This window comes from Terrapene carolina, unplaced genomic scaffold (assembly GCF_002925995.2).
Source record: "Terrapene carolina triunguis isolate 2854851 unplaced genomic scaffold, T_m_triunguis-2.0 Scaffold67, whole genome shotgun sequence".
NCBI lineage: Eukaryota > Metazoa > Chordata > Testudines > Emydidae > Terrapene > Terrapene triunguis.
The window spans coordinates 6481538-6500265 of NW_020664418.1; positions in this window are offsets into that span (position 1 = coordinate 6481538).

The window sequence follows — 18728 nt, forward strand, 5'->3', positions numbered from 1 at the left end:
GATCAGGAGGATGGCGTGGATTGCACCCTCAGTTTGCAGATGAGACAAAAATGAGAGGAGTGGTAGATACACTGGAGGGTAGGGATAGGATACAGAGGGACCTAAACAAATGAGAGGATTGGGCCAAAAGAAATCTGATGAGCTTCAACAAGGACAAATGCAGAGTCCTGCACTTAGGATGGAAGAATCCCATGCACTGCTACAAACTAGGGACCGAATGGCTAGGCAGCAGTTCTGCAGAAGAGGACCTAGGGGTTACAGTGGATGAGAAGCTGGATATGAGTCGACAGTGTGCCCTTGTTGCCAAGAAGGCTAACGGCATTTTGGGCTGTATAAGTAGGGGTATTGCCAGCAGATTGAGGGACGTGATCATTCCCCTCTATTTGACATAGGTGAGGCCTCATCTGGAGTACTGTGTCCAGTTTTGGGCCCCACACTACAAGAAAGCTGTGGAAAAATTGGAAAGAGTCCAGCAGAGGGCAACAAAAATGGGGGCTGGAGCACATGACTTATGAGGAGAGGCTGAGGGAACCGGGATCGTTTAGTCTGCAGAAGAGAAGAATGAGGGGGGATTTGATTGCTGCTTTCAACTACCTGAAAGGGGGTTCCAAAGAGGATGGATCTAGACTGTTCTCAGTGGTACCAGATGACAGAACAAGGAGTAATGGTCTCAAGTTGCAGTGGGAGAGGTTTAGGTTGGATGTTAGGAAAAACTTTTTCACTAGGAGGGTGGTGAAGCACTGGAATGGGTTACCTAGGGAGGTGGTGGAATCTCCTTCCTTAGAGGTTTTTAAGGTCAGGCTTGACAAAGCCCTGGCTGGGATGATTTAGTTGGGGATTGGACCTGCTTTGAACAGAGGGTTGGACTAGATGACCTCCTGAGGTCCCTTCCAACCCTGATAGTCTGTGATTCTATGATTCTATTATGTGAAATCAACAGGGTGGAAACATGACCCAGGAACACCAATGACTGGGAAGGGTGGGGTGGGGGAAATGTCTGTCCCTGAGGACAGACAATATCTTGGGGGATAGATGGAGAAGGAAAAACAACACCCCTTTATCTTGCACTGTGGCAATGGGCAGGGTGTTTACATGCGTGGCCACGGGCTCTCGGTCAGCCTGGGTTGAAACACTACAGAGGACACTAGGGGTGAGGCGTATTCAGAGTGGAGGTTAGCCTGCTAAATTCAGTCTCGAAACAGCATTTCATAACTTTGTTTTACATATGACCCTTTTGTTTCTATTGTCCTTACTAGCTCTTGAATCTTTGATGATAAATGTGTTGTTGGTTTCATTATAACGCTATCTCAGTGCTGGGATATTGAACTAGGTGCTGGCCCTCAGCTGGATCATCCAAACTGAGGTATAGACTGGTCTCTTGGGGACAACCGCCCTAGTATGTCTGGACCCTACAGAGGAAGGCTCCAAAAGGGCATAGGGAGCGGGGAGCAAAGTAAGGGCTGCAGGAACCCAGATGAGATGGGGTGGGTGGCTGACAGACTGGATATGGCAGGGGCTGGGACCCAGTTAAGCATAGGAGGGAAAGGTGTCTCACAGTGCTGGGCCCCACAAGGACCCTCGCAGCTGGCACACGCCGCACAGTGCAGTCAACATGAAGGGAACTGCTGCATTGATTACCCCCACCCCGTGGCATGAGCTGCGACTCCCCTCCACTGAGCACTGCCTGGGGTTAGCTAGCACCTTGGCCCTCTAGCTCTGTCCCCTGAGCACAGGAGAATGCTGGTCACCCAGGTTCATGGCTACTGGCTACTATCAGTCATCAGTAGAAATCGACCCAAGTGTCAGCCCCTGACATGTGAGCTAACAGAGCCCCATCCAGGACTGCAGCATGGCACAGTTGCTGCAGTCAGGGGGCACACAAGACAGTGTATTACACTCAGGCACCACATTCTCTCCTCAGCTTGTGGAGGGGAGAGGCCAAGGTAACCAGTAAGGGTGGAGTTTGCCACGGAGACCAGGGCCCATGCTCCTCACTTGCAGCTGATATCACAGGATCTTGAGGGGCTAGGCTCAGGGTTCATGTCCCTTCTCAAAACAGTACCCCTCAAGCGCTGGACTTCAGCCCAGAATCCCAAGCACCATCCCCTGAAGTAACCTGGGCTTTCCAACCCCAGTACTGGCCCAGTCTCTACCCCCATCCCCACCCCCACCCGAAGGGTAACAAAATGGCAGACAACTTGTGCTCCCTTGAGTTGTAACTGGTCTGAGGGGCATGTAGGCTAACTGGAGTTAAAAGCACAAATGCACTCAAGTGTGGGGACGAGCTCAAAGTAGGGTCAATACTTGAGTCTTATAACTTGAGTCCACTTCGCAGTGCAGACGAGCCCTGATGCTAACCCAAGAGTGTCTCTCTTTTTATACAACTCTTTTGCCACCATGTGTGGAGCATGTCATAGAATCATAGAAGATTAGGGTTGGAAGAGACCTCAGGGGGTCATCTAGTCCAACCCCCTGATCAAAGCAGGACCAACCCCAACTAAATCATCCCAGCCAGGGCTTTGTCAAGCCAGGCCTTAAAAACCTCTAAGGATTGAGATTCCACCACCTCCCTAGGTAACCCATTCCAGTGCTTCACCACCATTCTAGTGAAATAGTTTTTCCTAATATCCAACCTAGACCTCCCCCACTGCAACTTGAGACCATTGCTCCTTGTTCTGTAATCTGCCACCACTGAGAACAGCCTAGCTCCATCCTCTTTGCAACCCCCCTTCAGGTAGTTGAAGGTTGCTATCGAATCCCCCTTCACTCTTCTCCTCTGCAGACTAAATAAGCCCAGTTCCCTCAGCCTCTCCTCATAAGTCACGTGCCTCAGCCCCCTAATAATTTTCGTTGCCCTCCGCTGGACTCTCTCTAATTTGTCCACATCCTTTCTGTAGCGGGGGGCCCAAAACTGACACAGTACTCCAGATGAGGCCTCACCAGTGCCGAATAGAGGGGAATAATCACTTCCCTCGATCTGCTGGCAATACTCCTACTAATACAGCCCAATATGCCGTTAGCCTTCTTGGCAACAAGGGCGCACTGCTGACTCATATCCAGTTTCTCATCCACTGTAATCCCCAGGTCCTCTAATCCCATGGTCAGTAAAGACCTGCTGCCCTGAAGTGTAGGGCTGGAGAAGGCAGTTCTGCAGGTCTTGGCGTTGTGCCAGGTCTTCTTCATATTCTCCCTGAACAATGTGGGAATTGTGAGAACTGCACATGAAGGAAGCTGCCAGGTGCCACTAAAGGGGGTGGATTTGCACAGAGGGGTGAGGGCAGAGGAAAGGACCTGGGGGTATCAGAAACAGGAAACATAAACTGGTGTACGGGGGGGAGGGGGAACAAATACACAACACACACAGCCCCGTTCTCTGTCCTCATGGTAGTGACGGCGGCAGAAAGGCAGGGGCCCTAGTCTCCATCAGAGGGAGAAACAATGCTGAAAGACCCCCATCCTGTTGAGTGTCTAGCGGTGCTGAGTACCTTCACTCTGAGTGGAGTCAGTGGGAGCTGGAGGGCACCCAGAGCTTAGCAGAAAGATCCGTACAAAAGGCAAAGAACTTAATAATAATGGAGGCCAAAGTCCTGGCAAATGAACTATTTAGCACTGTTCAAATCATAGAATATCAGGGTTGGAAGGGACCTCAGGAGATCATCTAGTCCAACCCCCTGCTCAAAGCAGGACCAATCCCCAACTAAATCATCCCAGCCAGGGCTTTGTCAAGCCTGACCTTAAAAAACATCTAAGGAAGGAGACATCCAAGGCACTTTGCACGGCTTTATGGGCTCACCCTGGGGAGATCCACTGGGGCCCAATCTACATAGGGTAGGGGCTGTGGCAGCCCAAGGAGGGTGCTTTAGCTCACACTGGAGTAGTTCATGTGTTTAGTTTTGCAGCTCCCCAGTTTAATCCCTGGGGGCTAGGCCAAGATCATGTCCGTCACGTCACATCAACACCTGAATTTTCTTCTAGGTGGAGTAGCACTGAAGAGGGAGGAGAACTGATAAATCAGCAGCTTCTACAAGGACTGAATCTGCTGTTACATGCTAGTTCAATCCAGTGTTGGCTGGAATGCCCCATGTTGTTTGATTGGGTCTCTGGTGCCACACAGTAAAATAGCAGCCACGTATGTCTCCTGCGATGATCGCCAAACTAGCCCTTTGATTCGGGCTCCTGCAATGGTGCATGTCCTACAGGGAGCAGGAGCAGCATCTGCTTGGTGTGGGGGGGCTCCCCAATGTTACAGGCATAAACTAGCCGGGGCATTTCTAATGTGCCCACCACTGGCAGAGCCAGGATCCAGTCTAGGAGAAAGTCACAATGAAGCCAGGGCAGGAAGCAGGTTCTCCTGGATTTAGGCTGCATGGGGCCCCAAGTGGAGTAGGATGGGGCTGCAGGTCTGGAGTGTGCAGCAGTGGACAAGCTGTGCATTGGGAGCCCTGAACTGGAGGGGAGGGGGCTGCAGATCAGAACTGAGGAGCATTGGTAGAGCTGAGAGGGCGTCCCAGCCCTGGACTTCTGACATGTTTCTGATGAGGTGCTTTGGCCAGGGGATGTTTACCCAGTCCATGCCTGCCCCTTGCCCATCTCTCCTAGCACTGTCAGTCCCACTCTGTAGTAAGCATCACATTTCACCACTGCCACCTTGTGGGAGGGGGAATACATGGAATCAGATGTTGGGGAAAAGCCTCTCTGAGGCTTGATTTACTGCTGATTCCTGCTCAGCAGCCAGGGACAAGTGGCCAAGGGTAATAGCGCCTCTGGCAACCTTCCCCCATGTTTCTATTAAGAACAAATTTACAACTGTGTGAGCGTTATTTCATGTTCAGCAATAAATCCAGGCAATGGAGGCCATAAGAGTTGTATTAACCTTTCCCACCAGTGCAAAAAGAGCTGCCATAAACCAGGGGTAAACAGCTGGAGGGAAGGGGCAATTACTCCTCTTAAATGTACTCAGCAAAAGATAATAAATTTGCCGCTGATCTGTGGCTGGAAGGAAAACACTGTCTTTGTTCTACCCCGACTCCTATGGGCAAGTCCTGGGCTGGGGAAGGAGGCACTTTGCTTATATGGATTGGTTCTGTTGTTGTTTATTTGTGGTAAGGTGGAAGCGGGAGGGAGGCTTGTGTGTGCAGTTCTGTGTGACTGAGCTGCTGGAGAAATTGAAGAGCTGATCACCAAGGCTGGGGCAGGAGCAGGACAGGCAGGAATCATGCAAGCTAATGTGCAGCATAAGAACGGCCATGCCGCAGCAGACCAACAGTCCATATAGCCCAGTGTAGGGAGCCAGGGTGGCTGCCCTCCAAACCTGAGGGTAAAGGGCCGCTCTCTCAGCCTGAGTGGGCGGGGCCAGGCCAAGCTCGCTCCACCCCCGGAAGGGGAGGGGTGGAACAGGAAGTATAAAGGGCGGGGCCCTTAGCTCAGTCAGAGCAGCACCAGGGAGGGAGGCAGACGCAGACCGCGGGCTGCTCCCTTCAGACCCTGCTGCCACGCCAGGGGAGGCCCTGGACCAGTGGAAACCTCACCTGGAGGACGGACTGGGGCTGCCAGGACTGCCCGCTGCCGAGTACCCAGAGGGACTGGAGGAGCCGGAGGGGGAGCTGGAGCTGCCAGCAGCCGAGGACCGGGAGGAGCTGGAGGAGCCTGAGCCCGAGGGGGAGCTGGAGCTGCCAACAGCGGACTACCCCGACGCACTGGCGGGACCAGTGGGATTCGGACGAGCAATCGGGTAGAAAGTAGCCCAGGGACAGAGCTGCATAGTGGTGAGTCTATAGAGCGGAAGGACCCCGCTGACCCAGTGGCGGGACCCTCATCCTGCCACTGTCAGGGCCCTGGGCTGGAACGCAGTGGTGTAGGGTGGGCCTGTGTTCCCCTACCCGGCCGACCCACGCCGGGACCTGTGCCGGCGCTCCCGTGCCTGAGGGGCGCGCTACCGACCTGTGCCGGCGCTCCCGTGCCTGAGGGGCGCGCTACCGACCTGTGCCGGCGCTCCCCGGCCTGAGGGGCGCGCTACTGACCTGTGCCGGCGCTCCCCGGCCTGAGGGGCGCGCTACTGACCTGTGCCGGCGCTCCCCTGCCTGAGGGGCGTGCTACAGACACTGGCTGGCGTCCTTCCTGCCGCTAATTCCCCAGTGGCAGAGGCGTGACCCAGGCCGGCCAGTGACGTCGTAGCTCCCCACAACCCCCTAGCGGGTAGGTGGACCGACACCGATCACAAGTGGTGGAGAATGTGGGCAGCGCCCCCTATCCCTGCCAGAAGGGATTAGAGCAAGGAGGCAGCGGCAGCCCCTAAACGGAATATGGAGATGGAGAGGCTTATCAAGGTGCTGGCTGAGACTCAGCAGCAGCAGCAGCAACAACTCATACAGCAGCTGGGTACCCACCAGCAGCAGTTACTTCAAACCTTGGGGGCCCAGCACCACGAACAACAGACCCAATGTTTCCAGCAACTTGCCAACCTGTGGCCGAGCCCCGGTGGAGCCCAACCGGGCAGGGCGGTCACTCCCAACCCTCCTGCTCCACCAATCCGTCTGGCCAAGATGGGGCCTGAGGATGACCCAGAGGCTTATCTGGTGACCTTCGAGCGGGTTGCTGCAGTAGCTGGTTGGGCTCCGGACCAATGGACAACCCTGCTTGCCCCCTATCTAACGGGGCCAGCCCAGAAGGCTTACCGGGGGCTACCAGATGATGAGGCCCGTGTTTATGCCTGAGTGAAAGCGGCTATCCTGGATGCCTTCGACATCACCCCAGAGACCTTTCGGCGACGGTTTCGGGGAAAGCTTTACCCTCCGAGTGCCCGGCCCCGGGCCGTGGCCCAGGAATTAAAGGATGCAGCGTGCCGATGGCTACAACCCGAGCATCGAACTGTGGCTGAGGTGACAGAACAGATGATCCTCGAGCAATTCGTGCATATCCTCCCGACTCCAGAGAGGGCGTGGGTGTTGCGGCACCGACCTCAAATGCTAAGTGCAGCTGTCACGCTTATGGAGAACTTTCTAGAGGCCGAGGCCCCGATAGGACCGGCAGCCCGACCCCCAAGTTCTGGACCCAGCACTCAGAAGCCTGAAAGGGGGTCCACCCCCAAAGTTGACGTACCAACTCGAGCCCGACGACCAAACGGCGGCGGCACTACTTTTTCCCAACGGCCCGATGCTCCACGGCCCACGCCGTCCGGACGCTTGACCCGTCCATCGGGCCCCGGCCAACCCCGCGGCCACCCGGGTGACCCCGCGCGGCCAGGGCGCACAGTGGTAGGACCTTACTTTCGGTGTGGCGAGTACGGTCACCTGCAACGAGACTGTTTGGCAATGGAATGCGACTTTGGCCGGGTGTACACCGGGGAGCGCCGGGCCCGCCCGCCGTCCGCGGCCAAATTGATGGCCCCCATGGGCATCGCCGGGACACCCGTTGTGGGTCTAATTGATTCGGGCTGTGGGCAGACTCTTGTCCGCCAGTCCCTCCTCCCGGATACCGAGCGGATCATTGGGGAGGTACGGATACAGTGTATACATGGAGATGTGAAACCGTACCACACGGTTCAGGTCCCTCTCACGGTGAACGAGGCAACTCAGTTAATGAACGTGGCAGTGGCCCCATCCCTTGCCTACCCGATTATCCTGGGCTGGGACTGGCCAGACTTCGTCGAGGTGCTCCGGTCCCTATCTCCGGAAGAGGCGTTCGAGGGAGCTTCCTCTGTGACGGACCCAGGCCCCGGGCTGTGTCCCGACCCCGGCGTTGACCCATCCCGTTCACCCAGGCAGGACGGTCGGGAGACGGGGGGGCCCCCCGGTGGACATTATGGACTTTAGCCGAGACCAAAGGGAAGACCCTACGCTCCGGTTTGCCTATGAACAGCTGGCACGGGTAGAGGGGAAGGTCGTGGAGGCCCAGCGGGCTACCCAATGGCCTAGATTTGAACTCTATCAGGATTGTCTCTACCGCGTGGAGCGAGACCCTCAAACCCAAGAGGTCTGGACCCAACTCGTGGTTCCCCGCATTCATCGGTGGGGCGGTCCTGAAGCTAGCCCATGACATCCCGGCCGCAGGCCATTTAGGACTGGAGAAAACCGCGGCTAGGGTCCTGGCCAAGTTCTTCTGGCCCGGCATCCACCGCGAGGTGAAGGATTACTGTGGGTCATGCCCGGACTGCCAAAACGCCGCCCCGACCGGGGTCCGGAAGGCCCCCCTGGTTCCGTTACCAACAGTGGGCGTTCCGTTTGAACGAGTAGCGATGGACCTGGTCGGACCCTTCCCGAAAAGTCAGGCGGGCTACCAATATATCCTTGTCTTGATGGACTACGCCACCCGCTTCCCTGAGGCTGTCCCCTTAAGAAGTATCACTGCCCGCACTATTGCAGCAGAGCTCGTGAAGATCTTCGCCAGGGTAGGCCTCCCTCGGGAGATACTTACTGACCAAGGGACCAACTTCACCTCTAAGTTGTTCCGTCAGGTGTGTGCCCTGCTAGGGATTAAGAAACTGCAGACCTCAGTTTACCATCCCCAGACTGATGGGTTAGTCGAACGTTTTAATCGGACCCTGAAGGGAATGTTGCGACGCTTCCCCACCCAGGACCTCCATCAGTGGTATCAACTACTTCCCCATTTATTACTGGCGGTTCGGGAAGTTCTGCAGGCTTCCACGAAGTTCTCTCCATTTGAGCTCCTCTATGGGCGACGACCCCGCGGAGTGATGGACCTCCTGAGAGAAACTTGGGAACGTACACCATCCTCAACGCAGGGCCTCTTACAATACGTCTTACAGCTGCAGGAGCGGCTGGCCCGGGCGGGTGAGCTCGCGAGGGAAAACTTAAACACAGCCCAGAGAGGCCAGGAGCAGCAATATAATCGGGGCACCCAGGTCCGATTATTTGCCCCAGGGGACCGAGTCCTCCTCCTGCTCCCCTCGGAGGAATCAAAACTTTTTGCCCGCTGGCAGGGCTCGTATGAAGTCCTTCGCCAAGTGGGGCCTGTCACTTACGAAATCCGTCAACCTGATCACCGGAAGGAAAAGCAGATTTATCATGTAAATCTTTTAAAACCCTGGCGGGAACGGGAAGGACTACTAATTGCCCCATACCCGCCTGAACCAGACCTTGGGCCACAACCCCCCTAAGAGTCTGATAATGGTGAACCACAGCTAGCCGAGACGCTCACCGCCGAGCAGCAAGAACAGGCCCTCTGCCTAGTGAAGGCGTTCCCCAGGACCTTCACCACGAAGCCCGGACGGACTACGCTCACCTACCATGCAATCCAGACTGACCCCGGGGTGGTGGTCTGAGAGACGACCCGGCCATTGCCTAGGCGAATGCGAGAGGCCGTGGAGGAGGAAGTCCAGGCCATGTTGGGACTGGGTGTTATTGAGCATTCCCAAAGCGAATGGCGGAGCCCCGTCGTCCTCGTCCCGAAGCCAGATGGGAGCCGGCGGTTTTGTATTGACTTTCGGAGAGTCAACGCCATTTCAAAGTTTGATGCATATCCAATGCCCCGCGTCGATGAGCTCCTTGACCGGCTTGGAGAAGCCTGATATATCACCACATTAGATCTCACCAAGGGGTACTGGCAGATCCCCTTGGAACCTCGATCCAAGGAGAAGACCGCATTTGCCACCCCTTCAGGGCTGTACCAGTTTACCTGGATGCCTTTCGGCCTCCATGGGGCCCCAGCAACCTTCCAGCGCTTGATGGATCGGATTTTGCAACCACACACCAAGTACGCCACCGCCTACCTGGATGATGTGGTCATCTATGGCAGTAACTGGGAGGAACATCTCAACCAAGAGGCGGCTGTCCTCCGCGACCTCTGCGCCGCCGGCCTCACAGCCAATCCAAAAAAATGCCAAATCGGGCGGGAAGAAACCACTTATCTGGGGTACACCCTGGGGCGGGGACAGGTACGCCCCCTCATCGGGAAGGTTCAAGCGCTCCAGAAATGTCAGGCGTCAACCACAAAGAGGCAGGTGCATCAATTCTTGGGCCTAGCTGGTTATTACCGGCGGTTCGTACCCCACTTCGCAACCATTACGGCCCCTCTGACAGAGCTCCTGACCAAAGCTAGCCCGCGCAGAGTGTGCTGGTCCGACGACTGCGAGGAGGCCTTTCAAACTGTCAAAGACCGCCTGTGTAGCGAGCCAGTACTCTTCAGCCCGGACTTTCATCGTGACTTCATTGTTCAGACCGATGCCTCCGGCGTGGGGCTTGGGGCGGTCCTCTCACAGGAGGTGGACGGGGAGGAGCACCCTATTGTTTACATCAGTCGGAAACTGTTCCCCCGGGAGAGGAACTATTCCGTCCTTGAGAAAGAGGCCCTAGCTGTTAAGTGGGCGGTGGATGCCCTCCACTACTACCTCCTCGGGGCCCCCTTTATACTGGTTACTGATCATGCACCCCTGAAGGACGCGAATGCCCGCCTTCAGCGATGGTATCTTACTCTACAACCCTACGCCTTCACGATCCGCCATCGGGCGGGACGGGACAACGCCAATGCGGACTTTCTCTCCCGTCTGGGGGAGGCTGAGGATGCCAGCTCCAAGGTTCGGGAGCTGGATTTGAGGGGTGGGGTATGTAGGGAGCCAGGGTGGCTGCCCTCCGAACCTGAGGGTAAAGGGCCGCTCTCTCAGCCTGAGTGGGCGGGGCCAGGCCAAGCTCGCTCCACCCCCCGGAAGGGGAAGGGTGGAACAGGAAGTATAAAGGGCAGGGCCCTTAGCTCAGTCAGAGCAGCACCAGGGAGGGAGGCAGATGCAGACCGTGAGCTGCTCCCTTCAGACCCTGCTGCCACGCCAGGGGAGGCCCTGGACCAGTGGAAACCTCACCTGGAGGACGGACTGGGGCTGCCAGGACTGCCCGCTGCCGAGTACCCAGAGGGACTGGAGGAGCCGGAGGGGGAGCTGGAGCTGCCAGCAGCTGAGGACCGGGAGGAGCTGGAGGAGCCTGAGCCCGAGGGGGAGCTGGAGCTGCCAACAGCGTACTACCCCGACGCACTGGCGGGACCAGAGGGATTCGGACGAGCAATCGGGTAGGAAGTAGCCCAGGGACAGAGCTGCATAGTGGTGAGTCTATAGAGCGGAAGGACCCCGCTGACCCAGTGGCGGGACCCTCATCCTGCCACTGTCAGGGCCCTGGGCTGGAACGCAGTGGTGTAGGGTGGGCCTGCGTTCCCCTACCCGGCTGACCCACGCCGGGACCTTTGCTGGCGCTCCCCTGCCTGAGGGGCGCGCTACTGCCCTGTGCCGGCGCTCCCCTGCCTGAGGGGCGCGCTACTGCCCTTTGCTGGAGCTCCCCTGCCTGAGGGGCATGCTACTGACCTGTGCCGGCGCTCCCCTGCCTGAGGGGCGCGCTACTGACCTGTGCCGGCGCTCCCCTGCCTGAGGGGCGCGCTACAGACATTGGCTGGCATCCTTCCCGCCGCTAATTCCCCAGTGGCAGAGGCGTGATCCAGGCCGGCCAGTGACGTCGTAGCTCCCCACCGCCCCCTAGCGGGTAGGTGGACCGACACCGATCACACCCAGTATCCTGTCTCCTGCAGTGGCCAGTTCCAGAGCTTCAGGGGGAGTGTACAAAACAGGGCAATTTTGTAGGGCTCCACCCCATTTCCCCCTCCCAGCTCCTGGCAGCCAGAAGTTTGGGGTCATTCCAAGCATCCATTGAGCACCCCTGGGGAAAATTAGAAGCTAGCTTGGGGGTTCACAAACATTTTTAAATCAAAATGGGGATCCTCGGGTTGCTAAAATTTGAGACCCGCTGGACTAAACGGTTCTGCTCAGCTCTCGTAAATAGTAACAGTACAACTGGAATTGGTAACAGTAACGAGGATCAGACACTGTCAGCTTGCACTTAAAAAAGGAAAAACCAAATTCTTGTTCTGTGTAACTGTAATTAATTCAAAATTCATGCATACCCTACTGCTGCAGGATATGCGCTCTGACTGCAGCACATGCCTCTGTCACTTAAGCTAAAGGATCAGCTACATTAGAGGGCAGCAAGAGCAGACGGTTATTGTCTGTGGACCAGCGAGTAGAGAGGAACACATGACACACTTGAAACAGTGGGTTACATAGGCATGAGTAGCCCTATTTTACACAGAGCAGAGCCAAATCATAGGTTGGCCACATCCTTCTGATAGACAGTGTGACTATGTTGCGAGTCTGCCATATTGGAGATTTGAGTTCCTTATGAGTTTGTGTGACCTCTCAGAAGGGGCATGAAGCTTTGATCAATAATAAGGGCTGTGAAAGACGGAGATTTGTTAACCCCAGTAAGTAGACGAGGCAAGACCTGAATCTGTGGCCTCCTAGTCTAATTCACTTTCTCCTAGGCTAAAGAGTATTCTGATGGGAAAGTAGAAGGATCCACTTTATCTGTGTGTGTCCCACTGAGAGGTTGCTCCACATACCTGCTTCAGCATGCTGCTGGGAGACTGGAGCTAGGGAGCATGCTCAATGAAGGTGGAATGTTTGCACTTCTTTAGCTGCAAACCTTTAGGAACTCTCTTGAGCATAACGCAAATGGTAATTTTTCACAGTGCATGCCTTGGTTAAATCTAAACCGATTTTTCATGTGAGCAGCAAAAGGCACCTCTCTGACCCTGGGGCTATCCCCCAGCCAAATTTCAAGTGCCTGCTGGAAACCAGGGCAACATTAGAGCTCTTCAAAAACAGTTGGAAAGTTGGGTTTTTTATAATGGGAAGTGTTAGGCAACTTTAATACTGGAGATCATTACCACCATCCCTATAATCAAATTAATATATCATTAACCCTTTTGTACAATCACAGGTGTTGTAGGACCAGTAGTGCTGGCTGGGGTGCACGGCAAATGGCCCTGAATGTGCAGTTCTTTCCATGAGCTTGCAGCAGGAATATTTCTCTTGATTATTTTTACTAGCCCCCAGTTTTGGACGAAATGCATCACGGAGGTGCTGCTGAATAATCTCTGTAACTCCTCCATTTACAAGGAGCTGTGGACTGCTTATGTCTTCCCAGAGTTGCTAGATGGTTGTTGGGCTGTCTAATGCATTTAATTTCCAGATGAATCAGGTTGCCTGATCCAATTCCAACCTGTGCTATAGCATTTCAAGCAGTTATTTTTAGAGGTGTCTCAAGGATTTTGAGTCGGATTCAGAACATTCTCCAGGGACCATCATGTACAGTGTGTGGAAACGGGGTGCTCTGAACATCGTCTTAGTATTGCAGAGCTTCTGGCCTGTGGCCTACAGGGTTAGCATCTGGGGCTGGCTCATGTCCGTTCTCGTTAGCTGGGCAGGTTGGGCTTGCTCAGTATGTGAATGTATGACCCCGAAAGCAAACCCAGCTTGCTGCAGGACATAGTGTTGTAGACTGTATCAGTGGCATTTTTCCTTCTGAGTCGCTGCTCAACCAATACCCCAGCTTGGTGCTAAGAAGATGTTCCCATGGGAGCACTTCTTAATAAAGTGACCACGTGTCCTAGTTTTCATACATGGTCCTGGTGTCGCAGGGACTTCCTTTGGGTCTTGGTCCTGGTATTGCATTTCACTTCATTAATCCAAAGCATTTGGGGGGGTGAGGGAGGTGGTTACGTTTCTTCAAGATGTATTGCTATTCCAAGTCCCATTTGCTCTGCGGTTACCAGAAACAAGCCATCCAGTGGAATGAGTGCTCAGTGTGACAGCTGGTGTTTGGCCTGAACAGGTGTAGATGCTAGCCAAAGCGCTTTGGCTCAAGGTTAATGTTGTTCAGTATATTGTAATAAACTCATCTTGACATTAAGGTTTAGATCCTCAAAGGTGCCTAATTCCCATTGGGTACCTATGGAACAGCTAGGCCTAAGTGACTGGAAAACATCCTCCACACTGAGGACTATGCCTGGGTAGCTGCACCAGCACACAGTTTATTAAAAGGACGCTTTCATATGAGTATTTCATGACCACAAAAGCGCCTCAGTTTATGACCTTGAAAACATGGGGCTACATTCTCCAGTCACACTATCGGCTTCATTCAGAACAAGAGCTTGTCAAGCACTCAGGAGGTTTGGAGCTATTCTGATCCAGTTACACAGGTGCAACTAGGGCAATATAGGGTTTTCCCGGGTATGCCTGACACTGTAATTTCCTGGAATTACTAAACTCCATCTCACAGCAGCGCAATGCATCTGCACTGGGGATTTGCATTGGAATAGGGACATTGGTGCAAAAAAACCCAGGACAGACAGGGCCTAAGACACAGCAAATCAGCCCACCCAACTGCAGAGTCAGTGTTGCCTACATCACAATTCTCATGATATTTGGTGATTTTCATAAAGCTTATGGAGTTCTGTGATTGGGGACTCTCATCTTTCATTTTAAAAAGGTAAGTTTCTAGTACTCTTGGTTTGCAGAGAAAAGCTTGAAAATGTAAACCCTAAAGGCTCTGATTTGAGAAGACAACCCTCCACCCCAAAGTTTTTAAAAAATAGCTCATAATTTTGAAGCCAGTCTCGTGATTTGTGGGGCCCCAATTCATTATTTTGATTGCTTGGGTTAGGCCATACTGAGCAGTGAATGGGTTAAAGGGGCCTTTTCTTTGAAACACAAAGAGCAACTCCTATGTCTTAATTAAAAGCAAACATGGCTGGGCTGTACATAATAATTAACACACTGCTGCAGCGACTGCCTCTGGCCCCTCTCCATGAACTTTTAACTGGCTCTGACTCAGAGGATGCTGGCAGCTAGGGAGAGATGCAAAGTGCTGGCTGCTGAAATGCCTTTCTCGCTCTCTGCAGGAGCAAAAGAAACCCCCATAGCCGCTGTCAGTGACACAAACATCACTGCTTTAAAAGCATCTGCATGGACTCAGCCACCTTGGAGCTGTCTGTCCTGGGGTGGGGAGAAGCCCTGCCCATCCTTATATTGTGACGTGGCCAGTGACCCTGCATGATGGTCCCATGCCAGCAGACAGTGGTGCCACCATAGCAGCTAGGTCCCTGCCTTTCATTTCACAGCTGCTCCAGCTCAGTGGATTTGAATGCTGCCCAGGGTTCCCCTCCGGAGGATACCACACACAGGTAGCATAATGCGGCCTGGGAAAGAAACTTTCTGGAGACCTTTAGCACCACATATAAAAGTGGTTCTTTATTAAGTCACAGCGCTGGATCCAACTCTGTGCAGTAATTGAGCACAGGAGAGATCAGGTAGCCAGCATGCATAAGGACCATGTGCCAGTGACATCAAGGACACAAAGTCTCCCCGTAAATCATGGTGGGACTTTTGAGGACTAGTGACCTTGCACATTCCTGGCCTGCCCTCCTCTTAGTTAGATAAAGTGTGTGCAGGGCAAGGAGACAGTGACAGAGCTTCTCATCCCTTGAGCTCACTAAAGTATCATCTCGATCTCTGAGCAATCACACCCAGGGGGGTCAACTGGCCAAGGTCACACAGTCGTGGAACTGAGACCTCGCCCCAGTCTCTGGACCACTAGTGCGCTGGCTTTGCAGAGTGCTTCTGGGGATGCCACTGGGATGGGAATGGTTCCAGAGTGCTGCTTCACCTCCTCCAAAGCCTTGATTGCCTTTCCCTTGCATGGATTTGGGTTTGGTGGCAAACCGAGGGTGAAGGCTGGACGTGACGAAAAGGTGAGTTCAAAACACCCTTCTTCTGGATGCCCAGCCCACAACAGGAGGCAAAGAGTGATGGCTACTGAGGGAAGCAACTGGCCCCAAGGGACACATGCTCCTGTAGCCCTGGGAGTGAGCCTCTGGCTGCCAGACACCCCTCCCCCCCGCACAGGCCCTCTCCTCTGCTTGGTGCTCCTCCCCACTCTCCTGCAGTGAAACCCTCTTCCTAGCTGCTAAACTCTTCAGCTCCCTCCCTTGGCCAACAGTCAGCATGGTCCTTAGGAAAGAGACAGGTGGCTGTAACTGGGTGTGTGCAGAGCCGGTGCAACCACTGGGCGAACTAGGCGGCTGCCTAGGGCGCCAAGTGATTGGGGGCGCCAAAAAGCATGCTCAGGGGAGGCGGTGGAGTGGAGGTGAGCTGGGGCAGTGGGGCGCGGGGAGGGCTGCCCGCAGCAAGTAACGAGAGGGGGCGTGCAGGGGAACCGCTCCCCGCCCCAGCTCACCTCTGCTCCGCCTTCTCCCCTAACCACGCCACCACCGCTTTAATTCTCCTCCCCTCCCAGGCTTGCGGCGCCAAACAGCTGATTGGCGCTGCAAGCCTGGGAGGTGGGAGAAGTGAAGCAGCGCCGGCGTGCTCAGGGGAGAAGGTGGAGCGGAGGTGAGCTGGGGCGGGGAGCTGCCGCAGGGTGGGCTGCCTGGGCGGAGGGGGGGAGCTGCCGCGGGGGGGGCACTGCAGGGCTGTGAGCTGCCGCAGGGGAGGCTCCCCAGCTCTTCCCCATGGCCCCCGCCCCTGCTCCGCCCCAACCCCGCCTCTTCCCGCCCCTGCTCCGCCCCAGCCCCACCCCCACCCCCACTCCCCTGAAGACTGCAGCCAGGCCCGACCCTGCACTCACCGCATGGTAAGTGGAGCGACCCGTCCCCAGCCTGGTCCGCTCTCCTGGCTCCCAGTCGCGCCGCCGGCGAGTGCAGGGGGGGGCAGTTCTCCCCTCCCCCCAAGCCTGGGAGCCAGGGGAGCTGAGCAGTCTGGGGCCCCAGGCCTCTGTGGGGGGAAGTAGGGGGGGCTGGCCCCAGGCCTCCATGGGGGACGGGGGGAGGAGCGCTGGCTATTTCCTGCGGGAAGTGGCCAGCCCCTCTCCCCCTCATCCCCCCCGGAGGCCTGGGACCAGCTCCCCCCCTCCCGTGGAGGCCTGGGGCAGGGCCCCACACAGCCCCCCCGTGGAGGCCTGGGCCCCCTTTCCCCCCCATGGAGGCCTGGGGCCCCACACAGCCCCCCCGCGGGGGCACTGCATAGGGCACCAAAATAGCTAGGGACGGCCCTGGCTCCCCGGGCCGGATGGGGGGCGCAAGGTGGAAGTTTCGCCTAGGGTGCGAAATATCCTTGCACCGGCCCTGGGTGTGTGTGAAATCACCAAGGACAGTACCAGCCAGCACCACATTCACAGCTCCTCCTCGGTAATGGCTGAGTTCCTGTGCGAAGACAAGGCGCTACCATTAGCAGCAGCGCAGCCACCAAACAGCCCTTGGGAGAAAAGGGGTTCTTACGTTTGGGAAATGGCACTGGGGGATCTGGCATTGAGACCACGCCTCCGGCACTCCAGTTTCAGGAACGAAGCCCAAACCCAGCTGCTCCCTCTGGGAGTGGGTGGGAGAGTTTTCATAGGGAATCATGAGGCTTACCTGGGGCAAATCACCTAGGCTCTCTGCAGCCCAGGTCCCCAACAAAAATAGGGAAATTATCCTTCCTTTCTCCCACCCTTTGTCTGTTTAGACTGTGAGCCGTTTGGGACGGGGACTGTGTCAGTGCAACACTTCACACAATGGAGATCTCAGCTGGGCCTATTGATAGAGTATCCATGGCCAATAGTAACAATGCAGGAAAGAGTTGTCACCCTTGGCCCCTCAAGCCAGGCACCTGACTTCATAGTGAGGCACCTAAATAAATGGCCTGATTTTCAAAGCTTTTGACCATATGCTGCTCTTATTGAAGTCAATGGGAGAAGGTTCAAGCCCTGAGTCCCATCCCTTCTTCCTCTTTAATATCATCAAACCCTTCTTCCTCTCCCTGCTCCAACCCTTGTCCACTTCTCACCTTGGTTGCCACAACCATCTCCCCTCTGGCCTCCCTATTTTTCACCTTATTCTTCTCAGCCCTCCCATCACTCTAATTATACCCTGCCTTCCTGTCTCTTCAGGGATGCCCCAGTGCCCACTGAAATCAATGGAAAGATCGTCACTGGTGTCCAAAGGGTGTTGAATTTGCCTTTACTGCATCATACTCCCAAACCCTCTGTTAACTTACACCTCACTTTTGTCATTGCCCCAAGGCCTTGTCTTTGTTCACCTGTCTGTCATAGGAGCTCTGGTACCTGTCTTGCCATGTTCATTTACAATGCCAGATAAGCGTTTTTTAACCTTTTAATGCAGTTTAATAAATAGCAATTCATTAATAAACAGTGCCAATATTTCTCAGCGGAGGAGAGACAAGATATTCTGGCTGGCATGACTTGAGTCTCTTTAAATGCCAGCTATTTGGGACACTTAATTTAATACACAAAAATTTCACCCTAGAGTGAATAATAAATAAATATATCACTCCCATTAAACAACCGAAGCAATGCCAATAGTTTAATAAGAGAAGCCAGAATAATTGAACCGCAGTCTCCAAAGAAATCAAGTAACCAAGACGACTCCAATTACCTCAGTAAATCATTTGGCTGAGACACAAAGCTGAAAGTCGTGACCACTTGTGGTCTTTAAGGTAGCACTTCATACAATGGCAATGCTGTCCTAGACACATTCCAGACTGGCTTCATTGCAGTTAACCCAGTCTGGAATTGCAAGCCCCCTGCAGTTGCAAATGTGGAAATTAACCTTCGATCCCTAAAAGCTGTTCCTCGTGCGATTAAACGGCCTGCGAATTCATCCCCAGAAAGCAGGTGCACTTCATACATAGAGGAAGTGGTTAGGATGCTGGCCTGCAACTTGGTAGCCCTGATGAGAGTCTCAAGGTGTGTCTACACTGCACACAAGACCGGGCGCTGACTCAGGTTTGAGCCCAAACCCCCCTTCCGTCCACACACAAATCAGTCTGACACAGGTCAGCAAGCACTTAGGAGCTGTTGCAGTTCTCCTTGGGAGTGGAAACTGTTGGTTTTCTGCCATAT